This window comes from Rutidosis leptorrhynchoides, chromosome 3 (genome assembly GCF_046630445.1).
Source record: "Rutidosis leptorrhynchoides isolate AG116_Rl617_1_P2 chromosome 3, CSIRO_AGI_Rlap_v1, whole genome shotgun sequence".
Lineage (NCBI taxonomy): Eukaryota > Viridiplantae > Streptophyta > Magnoliopsida > Asterales > Asteraceae > Rutidosis > Rutidosis leptorrhynchoides.
Window position 1 is genome coordinate 336511459 of NC_092335.1, and position 15988 is coordinate 336527446.

At 36.4% G+C, this 15988-nt stretch overlaps 1 pseudogene; it reads left to right on the plus strand.

Moving 5' to 3' along the window:
• The first annotated feature begins 1395 nt into the window (after positions 1-1395).
• Positions 1396-15988, plus strand: part of LOC139901143 (myosin-6-like) — a 137410-nt pseudogene continuing 122817 nt past the window's right edge.

A 15988-nucleotide genomic window follows, 5' to 3' on the forward strand; every position in this document is an offset into this window, starting at 1 on the left:
ATTTCAAATATGTGACCCCATCGATTCTTGTTTCTAATGCCCAGCATCAAATTCTTAACAGCTTTTTTGAAGTCTAAAAGCCAACAAGTGCCTTATAAATTCAAGTTTATGCGTGAATTATATTAGACGTATTATTTATAATCAAGCTTGTAATTCTTATAATCTGTAAATTGGATTTTTGAGACACAACATTTTTCGGTATTATTTTGTGACCCCAACCAACCAAACGTCTGGCTCCGCCCCTGAAGGACCGTTGGATCAATGGGTATTATAATGTAATTTTTTAATGTAATGGTAATTAAGGAGGTTTTGAAAATATTTATTAGCTAATGTATATATATAGTGATTAGAATTAGAATTAGATTTTGGGTATTCTTGCCATCAAGTTAGGCTAGTTACTACAGAAGGGCGACAAAACACGAAGTCATTTTGAAACAACGAACAAAGAAAATAACCTCGATCGGAGTAGTATTATTATACATATTATTATACAATTATACGTCAAATTCTTAATGTAACAATCGCCGGAGGCTACTCTTTCCGATAAAACCTATTTGTATAACTGTAATTTAGCGTCTGCAACATTTCCCCTAAATGTTTCAATACTATCATCAATATCATCATCATCATCATCCCTTTTTCCCGCCATTTTCACGTTACTTATTGGCTCAATTATGATTTGAATTGATATTTAGCACACTATGAGATATCTGGATGTAATTAGGTCATTATGTATCTACTTACATTGTCACATTATCGAAAGATAGAGCCAACCGAAAGCTAGGGTTTTTTCATCTGTTGATTTCGGTTGTCCTTCGAGATGGTAAGGGGTTTTATTCGCCATTTTCACTATTACATCATAATGTCATGCGTTAATACTTGTGATTGTTACTATGTGCACTTGTGTAGTGGAACCACATCATATTAATTTGATGTATAGATACAAATGTCTTTATATATGTATATATATACATGTATATGCCTTAAGCATATGTTTTCGTAGTTATCAACTAGCACATTTAGATAAGGAGATGATGCTGTGTAAAATGACCCTAGATGTTGTAACAGTTAATAGCTTCATTTCTTATGCTTTATCTTTCTTTCGAGCTTTTATGAGGAGAATAGTTGCCTTCTTCAGATTGAAATTCTCTAGGAATCACATCCTCTCTCACTCGAAAGGGTTCAAAACGTATTCGTTGCTAAGAAAATTTTGAATTAAATGAGTTGTAGGGACTTATCCAATTAAGCTTAGCCTTTACCTGAGCACCTTACTTTTTAGGCCTTGCTTGTTTTACTTTAGTCCTACTATCCCTGGATGAAATATATATGGAAAATTTGATTTACTTTGGTAGATTGATAATTATAGTTGCGTTATGAGTTAACTTCTAATTAGTGATGCAGGCAACTAATATAATCGTCGGATCTCAAATTTGGGTGGAGGATCCTGAGATAGCTTGGATAGATGGTGACGTTTTGGAAATCAAAGGTGCAGAGTTTAAAATAAAGCTTACATCAGGAAAAGAAGTAAGTTTTATTTTATGTTATGAATCGTTTCTTATGTTATCAAAAAGGGTAAACAAAAGGGTCATTAGAATAGTCAAACATATCAAGCGCAAAATCAGAACTCTGAGGTATGCATAAATAATATGAATGCAAAATAAACTTGTACCTAGATTCTGATAACTAATACTTAGGGAATCTTTGAGATATAGAAATTGTACTTTGTCATATGTTATCTCATTATTATGTAGTAGTAGTTGTTTGATGTGACGTGGAGTATGAAGCTTTCTATTGAGATAATGAGATGCGCAGAGAATAAATCAAGGAGATAATGTTAACTGATATTGAGATTTTTAAGGGTGGTACTAAGGTGTCGTTTGTTTTTAGATTTGCAGACCTTATTATGTCTTATGTCTGCGCGCTCGCAGACGTATTTACTGCAGACTGTTTGTTATTGTGAAGACATAAAGATAAAATAATGTCTTATTCTGTCTGCAATCTCGCAGGCTTAGAAATGTGCTTCTAAGTGATGCAGACAATATTAAGTTAAATTGCAGGCATAAAAACAAACAGTCTTCGGTATTCAGCATACAGACCTTCAGATCACATCTTCTTTACAGACATGGTCAGACATGGTCCACAGATCTTCAGACAAAAACATCTTAAAAAACAAACAGCACCTTAGGTCTAAACCGCATTCTATGTAATCAACTGAAATAAATCAGCACGACAAAAAATAACTGTAATACACCGAATTGAGTGTTAGAACATTGATATGATATTTAACAGGAATATAGCTAAGAGGTTGTTATGGTTTACTGATACATTAATCTGTTGTAGGTGGTTACTACTGCAGATCATGTGTATCCCAAGGATCCCGAGGCTTCTCCATGTGGAGTGGATGATATGACAAAGCTTGCTTATCTACACGAACCAGGGGTTCTAGAAAATTTAAGAAGTCGATACAATATGGATGAAATCTATGTGAGTATCATTTACCTGTGGTTTCTGGTCTCTCACCATAACATACACCATCCATAACATATGCAAGGTTGAAAAAGTCGCGAGATAGAAATGAGTCGTTCAGGACCGTGGAGGAATTAGTTGGTCGAGACGGACGTTGACCAATGTTGACTTATACTCCCTCCGTCCCCAGTTCAATTGTCCTGTTTCTCTTAGGGAGGTCTTTTCTTTCTCACTTTGACCTTAAATATTTTTGTTTGTATTATATATTATTCAATAAAATTTATATCAATGGATTGGATTTTGAATGTATTGTTATGGGTATAATGTTCATCAAGTATTATATAACACACAAAAAATAATTTAAAGTCAAAGTTGGAAACAAAAGACCTCTAAAGTCAAAACAGGACAATTGAACTGGGACGCAGGGTGTATATATATACATACATATACATATACAGTTATATTAAAAAAAACGCCATTTCCATCTCCCTCTTTGACTTTTGTTGATTTGACTGTCTCGACACTATCTCGACAATGTCTCGAACAACCTTGACCGCATTGAATAACTTTTTGACCGACTTTAGCTGAAACGAGTCAAAGAAGTCTCCTAACGGCCGTAAGTGACTTTTGCAACACTAAATCTGTGTGTCAATTTAGTCGTGACAGTTCGTTTATAACTTGAATTATGGTATAACTATGTACTTGTTTTCCAGACTTACACAGGAAACATTTTAATAGCTGTGAACCCTTTTAAACGAATACCTCATTTATACGACAAACATATGATGGGTCAATACAAAGGGGCAGCTCTCGGGGAGCTGAGTCCACATCCTTATGCTATCGCGGATTCTTCATATAGGCATGTATCATAATGCTGCTCTTTGTCTCTATTATCGATTTCCAGTTATAACTATAATTATTTTTATATATTTATGAATAATGAATTGTAAGAATACAGGCAGATGGTTAATGAAGGAATAAGCCAGTCGATTCTTGTTAGTGGAGAAAGTGGAGCAGGTAAAACAGAAAGTACAAAAAATCTTATGCAGTATCTTGCTTATATGGGAGGTCGCCCAGGATCTCAGGGACAAAGGAGCGTAGAACAGTAAGTCCTAGAGGTTCGCAATATTTATTTAAAATCTTTGTATCTATATCTATATCTATATGCTATATATATTGAAATTTGCAGGTCTACATTCTTTGACATCAGACTTGCATTAACACCAAGTTGGTGCTAGGGGATTGCTTATTAGGTGCTGATCTGCTTATTACTAGTTTTGAAAGCAGAAAAGTACTACAAAACACTTAAAAAAAATTACTCGTACTTATTTCTGGTTTTAGAGGAAATCAAGACTAAAATAATAGCAAGTTAATCCTATTTATCTTTAACCATACAAGCACTTTCAAATAAGCAATCACAAACAACCTCTAAGTTCATGGAATTTGGTACTTAGATAATAAAGAGTGGATCATAAACTTTGAGAAATATACATTATCTGTTTATAACTTTTGTAGTGTGGCGTATAGTGCTATTGTTGAATATGGACACCATTTATTATTGTTTCTTCTTAACAGATACATATAGCTTGCGGTCTAATCCGGTTCTAGAAGCATTTGGAAATGCAAAAATCGTCAGGAACAATAATTCAAGGTTTGCAGACTCTTTTACACGTGAACATTTTGTTCAAGTAGCCAATATTCTCATTTTTCTAATGGTCATCCTTTTGGTGATGTAATATTTCTATTAATTGAACGTTGTTTTATGTCAGTCGTTTTGGTAAGTTTGTCGAGATTCAATTCAATGACCGGGGAAAGATCTCTGGAGCTGCTATAAGAACATATTTGTTAGAGAGATCACGTGTTTGTCAGGTTTCTCTCTGACCCTGAAAGAAATTATCACTGTTTTTACATGATCTGCGCTGCACCCAAGGAGCTAATCAGTCTTCCGTATTTACACATTTTTTATTAATAAATGAATCATCTGCTTATCCTAAGCGACATCAGACTTTTCTCTCGTTCTTGAGTTAACATTAATCTTTCGTGATTTATAACTGTTTTATTTTGCATCATTCAGGTTTCTGAAAAGTACAAACTGGGAAAGCCCAATACCTTTCATTACCTTAATCAAACAAACTGTTTTGAACTGAATGGAGTTGATGAGTCTAAAGAGTACCATTCAACAAGAAAGGCTATAGATGTTGTTGGTATTTCTCATGATGAACATGTATTGACTTGCATAGTATCCCTTAAAGATATTAATAAATAGACTATAATTAGTGACAAAAAACATTATAAAATACCTATATATTATTTGAGCTAACACCACATCAAATCATCTATGTTTTGAAATATTTACTATTTTTTATTTAAAAGTAAAAATGTTGGTCAATGTCCATCTCTGTTGGAGTATGGAGTCGTTAAACAAACAAGAAAACTGAAACTGGGCATCGATGCGGCGCATCCAAGGATGGATGCGGCGCATTCATTGAGCAAAAATAGTTCGAAGGTTTTGTATGCGGAGCATTGGGCTGATATGGCGCATCAAAGGGCAGAGATGCGGCGCATCTCCTTCAGATGCGGTGCATCTGCTGCTGGTTCTTAGTTTCTATCGTGGAAATTGAAGGGATGCGGCGCATCTCTTGCTGCCTGCCACTTGCTCAAGTTGCAACCAAAAGATCCGTTCTTGATTGAGTCCACTTGCACTTTAGGTGCATTCTTGGCTGCTTTTGTCCACCATTTATAGCTGTGATCATGCCATAGCATGGGTGTAAAGCCTTACAACTTGTCCATGATGATTCCATGAAGAAAATGATAAAGAACAAGTGGTGATCAAGTTGACACACTTGTGTTTGTTACTTCTCCTATATATAGAACTCATTGTATGCAATTGTAACATACTACTCTCAAATATTCAGTAAATAAACAATCTCTAGTTGGTCCATGGACTAAAGCAATCATAACAATTGCATATAACCACGTTATATCTTGTATCGATTTATTTTTCGCATTTATTATCTTTCGTTCATTAAGTGGGTTTGAGTGATCTTGATAGAATCACTACTCGGCTAGTAATCTTGTAGAATTACTAGAGTTGTTTGGGTCCTAATATCCTAACAACTGGTATCAGAGCACAAGGTTTCGTTAAAGGAACAATGGCGGAAGATGGGAAGTTTAGAATCGACCGATTCGATGAGAGAGACTTTGCCTTTTGGAAGATGCAAATTGAAGATTACTTGTATCAAAAGAAGCTACACCAACCCTTGTTAGAGACCAAGCCCGAAAGCATGGACGATGCCGATTGGACGCTTTTGGATCGTCAAGCTTTGGGTGCTATTCGTCTTTCACTTGCTAAGAACGTTGCATACAACGTTGTGAATGAGAAGACGACGTTTGCTAGCTTGAAAGCACTCTCTAACATGTATGAGAAACCTACAGCTGCAAATAAGGTATTTCTCATGCGTTAATTTTTCAATACTAAGATGAAGGAAGGTATGAGTGCAACGGATCATATCAATGAATTTAATAATATCGTTTCAAGACTTGAATCGGTAGAGATTAAGTTTGATGATGAACTAAAAGCACTTATCTTGCTTTCATCATTACCGAAAAGTTGGTCAGGTATGGTTATCGCGGTTAGTAGCTCTACGGGAACTACTAAGCTAGCGTTTGAAGCTATAAGGGATTTGATTTTTGGTGAAGATACTCGTAGGAGAAACTCGGGAGAATCAACGTCCGGTTCTTTGTTAAGTACCGACAACTGGGGTAGGAAATTTGAACGAGGTGACAAGAAGGGTAGGAAGAAGTCTAAGAAGAGGAATCCATCGAAAGATAGAAGTGAAGTTACTTGTTGAGGATGCAATCAAAAGGGGCACTTTCAAAGGAATTGCAAAAATAGTTCCGCGAAAGGTGTAAACTTGGCCGAAGGGGAAAGTGATGATGCACTTTTGTGTAGTGTTGAAAATTCTATGGAGTCTTGGATTTTAGATTCGGGAGCTTCGTTTCATGCTACTCATGTCAAAAGCATGATGAAGAATTTTCGTTCATATCAAGGAAAGGTGAGATTGGCGGACAACAAGCAACTCAACATAGAGGGCATTGGAAGATGTTGTTTTGAAGACTACTCTTGGTTCTAATTGGACTTTGAAGAACGTAAGGTACATTCCTAAATTGAAAAGGAAACTTATTTCGGTTGGTCAATTAGATGATGAAGGTAACGCGGTTACTTTTGAAAACCGCCAATGGAAGGTGGTTAAGGGTAGTTGTGTAGTGGCTCGTAGACATAAAAGGGGAACTCTTTATATGGTTGAAGTGTTAGATGAAGACACGGTGGCTGCTACAGTTAATGTTGAGTCCGAATCAACTCTATGGCATTGAAGACTCGGGCATATGAGTGAAAAGGGTATGAAGATGCTTGTTTCGAGTGGGAGGATTCCTAATTTGAAGAAAGTAGAACTTGGGTTTTGCGAACCATGTGTATATGATAAGCAAAAGAAGGTGACTTTTGGGAAATCGGGGAATGCACCTAAGTTGGAAAAATTGGAGCTCGTTCATACAGATGTGTTTGGTCCAACCAATGTAGAATCACACGGAGGTTCTCGCTATTATGTCACCTTCATTGACGACTTCACTCGAAAGGTATGGGTTTATTTTATTAAAGCTAAATCCGATGTGTTTAATACTTTTGTGAAGTGGAAAGCTATGGTAGAAAATGAAACTAACTTGAAAGTCAAGTGCTTGAAGTCGGATAATGGAGGGGAATATGGTAGTCTTGAGTTTAAAGACCATTGTGCAAAACTCGGTATTAGAATGTTGAAAACGGTACCGAAAATACCGCAACACAATGGGGTCGCCGAACGTATGAATCGTACGTTAAATGAAAGGGCTAAAAGTATGAGACTACATGCCGGTTTGCCTAAGATGTTTTGGGCGGATGCGGTTAATACGACGGCTTATTTGGTAAATAGGGGACCCTCAACACCGTTGGGTTTCTGAATTCCCGAGGAAGAATGGCAAGGTAAGAAGGTGAGTTATGATCACCTTAAGATCTTTGGGTGTAATGCATATGTGAAGACCAAAGATGCGGATAAAGACAAGCTTGAAGCTAAGTCAAAGAAGTGTATTTTCATAGGCTACGGATTGGATGAAATGGGTTATCGTTGTTGGGACAACGAAGCTAGAAAAGTAATTCGTTCTCGAGATGTTACTTTTGATGAAGATTTGATCTATGGCAAATCGGAAATGAAGAGTCCTAAACCGAGTCAAGTTACTTTTGACGATGTTTCTATTGATGATCTTGCAGGTTCTATGGGAGTTTGAGAAACAATGAATTGCCAAATGACGGTGAGGCGTCGGAAAATGCTAATGATGGGGATGGTTCGGAAAGCGGTGATGATTTCGAACATAGTGCGAGTTCTAGTGATGAGGAGGATACAAATGAAACTGGTTCAACCATTCCAGTTGCTCCTATACCAAGACGCTCAACTAGAGTGCCCAAACCTAATCCTAGGTATTCTCCATCAACAAGCTACTTGCTCTATACCAAGAATGGTGAACCTGAAAGTTACTTTGAGGCAAGAAAAACAAAAGAATCCATACAATGGGAGCTTGCCATGAAAGAAGAGATGAGATCAGTTGAGAAGAACAAGACTTGGTCACTAGTGAAGTTACCTAATGATAAAAGGGCATTGCAAAGCAAATGGGTGTATAGAATCAAGAATGAGTTAGATGGCAAGAGAAGGTACAAGGCTCGTTTGGTAGTCAAAGGCTTTCAACAAAAGGAAGGGGTTGACTACAAAGAGATATTTTCGCCGATAGTTAAAATGACTACTATCCGTTTGGTACTTTCTATGGTTGCATCCGAAGACTTACATCTTGAGCAACTAGATGTAAAAACTGCATTCTTACATGGTGATCTTGTTGAAGAGATCTACATGAGGCAACCCGAGGGCTTTGAGGTAAAGGGTAAAGAGAAGTGGGTTTGTAAGCTAAAGAAAAGTTTGTATGGATTGAAGCAAGCACCTCGGCAATGGTACTTGAAGTTTGACGAGTTTATGAAGAAGATTGGTTTCTTAAGATGTGAAGCGGATCACTGTTGCTACTTGAAGAAATTCAAGTCTTCTTACATAATCTTATTGTTGTATGTTGATGACATGTTGCTTGCAGGTTCTAACATGTCCGAAATTAACAAGTTGAAGGGATTACTTTCTCGAGAATTCGAGATGAAAGATCTTGGTGGCGCTAAGCAAATACTTGGCATGAGTATTGTGCGTGATTGTGTGAAGGGTACTCTATACTTGTCTCAATCTAAATATATTGAGAAAGTAGTAGAGAGGTTCAACATAAAAGATTTAAAGGCTCATTCTATGCCTTTGGGAAGCACCTTAAAACTATCAAAAAGTCAATCACCAAAAACGGAAAGAGACAAGAAGGATATGGAAAAGGTTCCATATGCATCGGCCGTGGGTAGTATTATGTATGCCATGGTTTGTATAAGACCCGATATTGCTCAAGCAGTGGGAGTTGTAAGTCGTTATATGTCTAATCCGGGGAAAGAGCATTGGAAAGCGGTCAAATGGTTGCTTCGTCATTTGAAAGGTACTTCTAATATGGGATTGTGTTTCTCCTAAAACAATCTCATACTTAGAGGCTATGCGGACGCTAATTTGGGTGGATGTGATGATTCGGGGAAAAGCACTACAGGTTATGTTTTCACAATGGGGAAGACGGCGATTAGTTGGTTATCTCGATTGCAAAAGAGTGTTGCTTTGTCAACTACCGAAGCCGAATACATGGCTATTGCGAAAGCTTATAAAGAGCTAGTGTGGTTGAAGAACTTCTTAAGCGAGTTGGGTAAAAGACAAGACTATTGCGTCTTGTATTGTGATAATCAAAGTGCGATTCATCTTGGGAAGAATCCGGTGTTTCATAATCGTACGAAACACATCAAGATAAGGTATCATTTTATTCGACAACATATAAATGATGACACTTTATTCTTGGAGAAAATCCTTGGTACGAAGAATCCTGTCGATATGTTTACTAAGGTGGTCACGACGAAGAAATTGAGGTTTTGCATTACCTCAATTGGTCTTCTCACGAATTGATGAGAGAAGACCCCAGCTAGAGATGTGAATGGTGTTACAAGTTTAACAAGTAGTATTGAAGACCTTTTATCGAAAGTCTACTCATCCGAAGTATGTGTTGAGCGTACGTGTTCCAAATGGTATTTGGCGATAATCGAAGGTGGTTTAATGTTCTTGGTTAATTTATTGATATAATTGGAGTTTGTTCAAAGTCTCCAAGTGGGAGATTTGTTGGAGTATGGAGTCGTTAAACAAACAAGAAAACTGAAACTGGGCATCGATACGGCGCATCCAAGGATGGATGCAGCGCATTCATTGAGCAAAAATAGTTCGAAGGTTTTGGATGCGGAGCATTGGGCTGATATGGTGCATCAAAGGGCAGAGATGCGGCGCATCTCCTTCAGATGCGGCGCATCTGCTACTGGTTCTTAGTTTCTGTCATGGAAATTGAAGGGATGCGGCGCATCACCTTCAGATGCGGCGCATCTCTTGCTGCCTGCCACTTGCTCAAGTTGCAACCAAAATATCCGTTCTTGATTTAGTCCACTTGCACTTTAGGTGCATGCTTGGCTGCTTTTGTCCACCATTTATGGCTGTGATCATGCCATAGCATGGGTGTAAAGCCTTACAACTTTTCCATGATGATTCCATGAAGATAATGATAAAGAACAAGTGGTGATCAAGTTGACACACTTGTGTTTGTTACTTCTCCTATATATAGAACTCATTGTATGCAATTGTAACATACCACTCTCAAATATTCAGTAAATAAATGATCTCTAGTTGGTCCGTGGACTAAAGCAATCACAACGATTGCATATAGCCACGTTATATCTTGTGTTGATTTATTTTTCGCATTTATTATCTTTCGTTCATTAAGTGGGTTTGAGTGATCTTGATAGAATCACTACTCGGCTAGTAATCTTGTAGAATTACTAGCGTTGTTTGGGTCCTAATATCCTAACAGTCTCGATCGACCCTGTTTTGACCGACTCGACTTTTCAAAGTCCTAACCGACTCATCTCCGTCTCACGTCTTTTACAACATTTTATATAGTTCTGATATCATGTCATACCACCAAACTAAAAACCGAGACTAAATCTTTCTTTCTTTCTTTCTTTCTTTCTTTCTTTCTTTCTTTCTTTCTTTCAGGAAGCTATATTTCGTATTGTGGCTGCAATTCTCCATCTAGGAAATATTGAGTTTGTTAAGAACAATGAACCAGATTCATCTAAACCTAAGGATGATCAATCTCGATTTCATCTGAAAACCGCAGCTGAATTATTCATGTAACTGCTTTTTATACTATGTGTTTGTAATGCAATACAAAAGTGCTTTATTATAAATCTCATCTTTCAAGTTAGTTAAATGCAATGATGTCATATACATGCCCCATGTTCAGGTGTGATGAGGAAGCTTGTGAAGATTCCTTCTGTAAATGTGTTATTGTGACTCGTGATGAGAGCATAAAAAAGTCGCTTGATCCAACAGCCGCTGCTTTGAATAGAGATGCTTTGGCGAAAATAGTTTATTCACGATTATTTGACTGGTATGCTCGATAAAACTGGATTTTTTTTATTCTATCACTATTATATATGTTTGATTTATGTCTCGTGTTCTTTACTGCTGCATGAATCAGGATTGTAGGCCGGATTAATGAGTCTATTGGTCAAGATTCAGCGTCAAAACATTTGATTGGAGTTCTTGATATATATGGCTTTGAAAGTTTTAAGACAAACATGTGCTTAACTGGTACGCTTTTGTTTTCATCATTTAAATTAGGTTACGTCTTGCAGACCACTGCATCAATACCATTTATGGAACAGAAAGTTTTACTACTTTAACAAATTTTGACCTTAATCTGTGGCCTATCATGTTATATTTTTCAACGAATTTGCACCTAGTTTAACTTAAAACAACAATGACCCGTTGCAGTTTTGAGCAATTTTGTATCAATCTGACCAACGAGAAACTTCAGCAACATTTTAATCAGGTATCTGAAAAGAGTACAAGTAATTCATCAGCTATAACTTCGGTTAAGCAAGCGTAATATACTGACATGATTTCTGGAATATTGATTCGTTTTGTCAGCATGTTTTCAAGATGGAGCAAGAAGAGTATACTAAAGAGGAAATCGATTGGAGTTACATAGAGTTTGCGGACAATCAAGATATTCTAGATCTTATAGAGAAGGTCTGTCCATCTTCTGATCTATTTTAATTTAATTTTGTTTTTTCGCCCAAAAAAGTGCTGTTTAGTGCTCTAAAATCTATATACGATTAGGCCACTATCAATCTAACTGAGTTTATATTGTGCTCTAGAAACCTGGAGGAATTCTTTCTCTTTTGGATGAGGCTTGGTATGTTGTCAACTTGTCATATTATTACTTTGCATATGTGTGTGTGTGTGTGTGTATGTGTGTGTATGGTGATATTTCGTTACTATGACTAAAGTTGACGAATGTTTTGGGTTGGAGTCATAAATCATCTTCTTTGTGAAGTTATAGTCTGTTGGTTGATGAAATAGTCAAATGGTGTACGGATTTTTGATAACTGTGAGCATATTATTAATTTCTAGGATTGATCATAAGATATCATTCTTAATGCAGCATGTTTCCAAGATCCACACATGAGACGTTTGTTGAAAAGCTTTTCCAAACGTTCAAAGATCATAAACGTTTTAGTAAGCCAAAGCTTTCCAACTCGGCATTTAACATCTATCATTATGCTGGGGAGGTATGCATGTTTACTCATGTACATTTGACATATTCACATTTAGCAATTAGCAAATTTTCATCCCCCTCTAATAGTTCAATATAGTCATTGTAAAATAGTAATCTCTTACATTCAAACAATCCAAATAGACCTAAACAATGATGTTCTGATTTCAGGTTACGTATCAAACCGAGTTTTTCTTAGATAAGAACAAGGACTATGTTGTTGCCGAACAACAAGCGCTCTTAAATGCTTCAAAATGCTCCTTTGTGTCAGGATTATTCCCACCCCAACCAGAAGAGTCATCTAAAACATCAAAGTTTTCATCGATTGGTTCGCGGTTCAAGATATGATGTCATCCGATTCACTAAATACACCAATGCATTTTCTTTATACAGTTCAGCTCGATTTATCAAGTTGTCATATTTACAGCAACAATTACAATCATTGCTTGAGACACTCAGTCACACAGAGCCACATTACATTCGTTGTGTAAAACCAAACAACCTTTTAAAGCCTTCCATCTTTGAGAATCAAAATATACTTCAACAACTACGGTGTGGTGTAAGTTTAATGCCATGTACCTTGCATCTATAATCTATAATATAGCTTATTTTATATACATATATATATTGAGATCTGCAAAATCTATCTTATTCCAGGGAGTTATGGAGGCCATAAGGATTAGTATGGCTGGATTTCCTACACGTAAACCTTTCAAAGAGTTTATTCACCGCTTCAAGATATTTTCACCTGATGATGTGAAAAAAAGGTGGTTGTATTGTTTTTTTGCCTTGCACATACAGTTCCTAATGACCTGTGATTGGAATCATTTTTTACCATATTCGATACTGACTGCAGCACCGATGATATAAAGACTTCAAAGTTGCTTCTAGAGAAGGCAAACATTCAAGGTTATCAGGTACCAAATACTTTCTGTTCATGGATTTGGTCTATATTAAGTACGTCTTCTGCTCCAAACAAACATGGATACAAAACTTTACTTTCTCTGAGTTTTAGTCTTTAAAATATAATTAACTAACTTTGGTCTTATGGGTAACATATTTTCTATGGGCCCATAAAAAGCTTCAACTTTAACAAAAAATATTTAAGAACCTCCAACTTCAAAATTTTGGTCAAAGACAATATGACCATTTACCTTGTCAAAATGATGCATGGCAACTGGCAAGTTGGTAACTTTGACCCATAGCTAATGAAAACTCTTTTGAGACACTTTATATGAGTGCAACTGAGTGTATTACTTATAGTATAATTTGCGCCAAAGTTGATTACTTTTTTCCCTGTCCAGACTACCGGGGAGGGCCAATTTTTTTACTCAGATGTACGCGGCTTAACCGGGTTATCCTGTGACCGTTTCCGACCCTTTACATGGTCACTCCAAGACGTGGTTCTTGTGAGGATTGAACCTGAGACCTTGTGAGGATATCAAGACGCCAACCACCAAGTCATCTTGTGATGTTTAATAATCCTCTTACAATCAAGGGTTAATTCTCAAAACATAATAGCTTGTTGTACATCAATAAATTTTTAAACAGATTTTTTCCGCAAATGAAGCATCCCATTTTTCCATACCTTGATGTTATCCTATCTTTATGCTAAGCGTCTAAAAACATTCTATTTACTTACTTTCTCTTGTTGCTATCCTAAAGTGTTTTCATGTATAACCTTATCTTTGTGCTCTTAATGGTCAGTTTCCATTTCGAAAACAACATGAACATGAACTATTAACATATTCTACTAAAATTAGGTGGGGATATTCTTGTGGAGTTTAAAAATTGTTGGAATTAAAATAAAAATTGACTTGAACTTATAGAATAATCACGATGGATACGGATACGTAAACTTAGTGGAACAAAAAAAAAACAAAACAAACTTTCCGTATGATGAAGGTGATACGTGAGATGCAAAAACAATAAAATAAATTTCTTATATCTCATTCTCAACTAAGACCATATATATAATTTAACTAGGAACTTAAACTTAGCAACTAAATAATATTAATAACTCCTTGATTTTTTTCTTTTTCTCCAAGATTGAATCAAGTGACCTTCCTAGAAACTTCATAATAATTCAACTAAATATTTAGTAAATACTTTCTTATAATGTAAACCCGATTAACCCAACAATCACCCCCTTAATTGATTTTATTCATACTACCCGTTTCTTCATCACAACAAAGCCGGTTCATCCTCTTCAATCAAATGGGCTTCATGATCTTTATCTTTCCATTTAGTACACTCTCTTGCAAAGTGTCCAAACGATCTACAATCATAGCATCTTAACCCGCTCTTGTCAACTTGACTCGTACCTCTTCCACGCCCTCTTTCTCCTCTACCAAATCCCCTTCCACGACCTCTTCCTCGTCCACCTTGCTTACCATCATGCTCCCCTCTTGTAAACAAGAGTTTTCCTTGTTATTCACCCTCTTCATCATGGCTTTTGAGTCTTTCTTCATATGCTTTGAGTCTTCCGACAGCTTCATCAAAAGACATTTTTTCAAGATATGAGTATTGCTCGATAGAGGCAATAATTGGTAGATATTTTTTCGGGGCTGAATTAAGAAGCTTCCTAACAACCACTTCTTCTTCTAGATTTGAACCAAGACTTTTAAATTTGGCAACTATAGCACTTATCTTGCTCGGAAAGTCATTCATAGTCTCGTTCTCCTTCATCTTTAGCATCTCCAATTCACTCTTAAGAGTTTGTAGATGCGCCTTTTGGACTCGATCGGCTCCTAAATAACGTGTCTTAATTGCTTCCCAAACATCTTTTGCGTCGTTATGCTTAGCAACTTGCAACATAATATCTTCCGGTAGAGTTTGGAAGATAATGCCTTTCGTGGTGTGGTTCTTTCTTGCTTCCACCTTTCCTCCGGTCACGGGATCCACCACCTCCCATAAACCGTATGCCTTTAACACTATTTCAACCATAATTGACCATGACGTATAGTTCGATTCGGTTAATTTTGGGCATTGGAGTGGTACGTTTCCTTGCTCACGGATTGCAAGAGTTCCTTCCATCTCTTACAACTTGCTACTTACTCTTCTTTTTTCTTGCTTACAATTCTTGTGAAATGTCCCGTTCATATCGATTATAAACGTTCCATATTAATTGATTTTGTTGCGAGGTTTTGACCTCTATATGAGACGTTTTTCAAAGAATGCATTCGATTTTTAAACAAACCATAACCTTTATTTTATCAATAAAGGTTTAAAAATATTACGACGATTATCAAATAATGATAATCTAAAATATAGCGTTTTCACACGATTATTACATAATGGTTTACAATAATATTACACATCAATTTAAATTTTCGAGTGCAGTTTTTAAACATTATTATACAAGCATGCTGACTCCAACTCTTATCCATAAATTAGCATGCAACAGCGGAAGCTCTTAATAATCACCTGAGAATAAACATGCTTTAAACGTCAAAAAAATGTTGGTGAGTTATATGTTTAACCTATATATATCAAATCGTAATAATAGATCACAAGATTTCATCTTTCAATAACATACAATCTGTATAAAAATCATTCATATGTTGAACACCTGGTAACCGACATTAACAAAATATATATAGAATATCCCCAAAACAGAAATCCATATGTATTAATAACTCAAAGTACTAAAGCATACCATTTTCCAGTATGGGGGGAGTTAGGGCCCGTAGATCTACCTTTAGGATTCGCGTCAATTAGG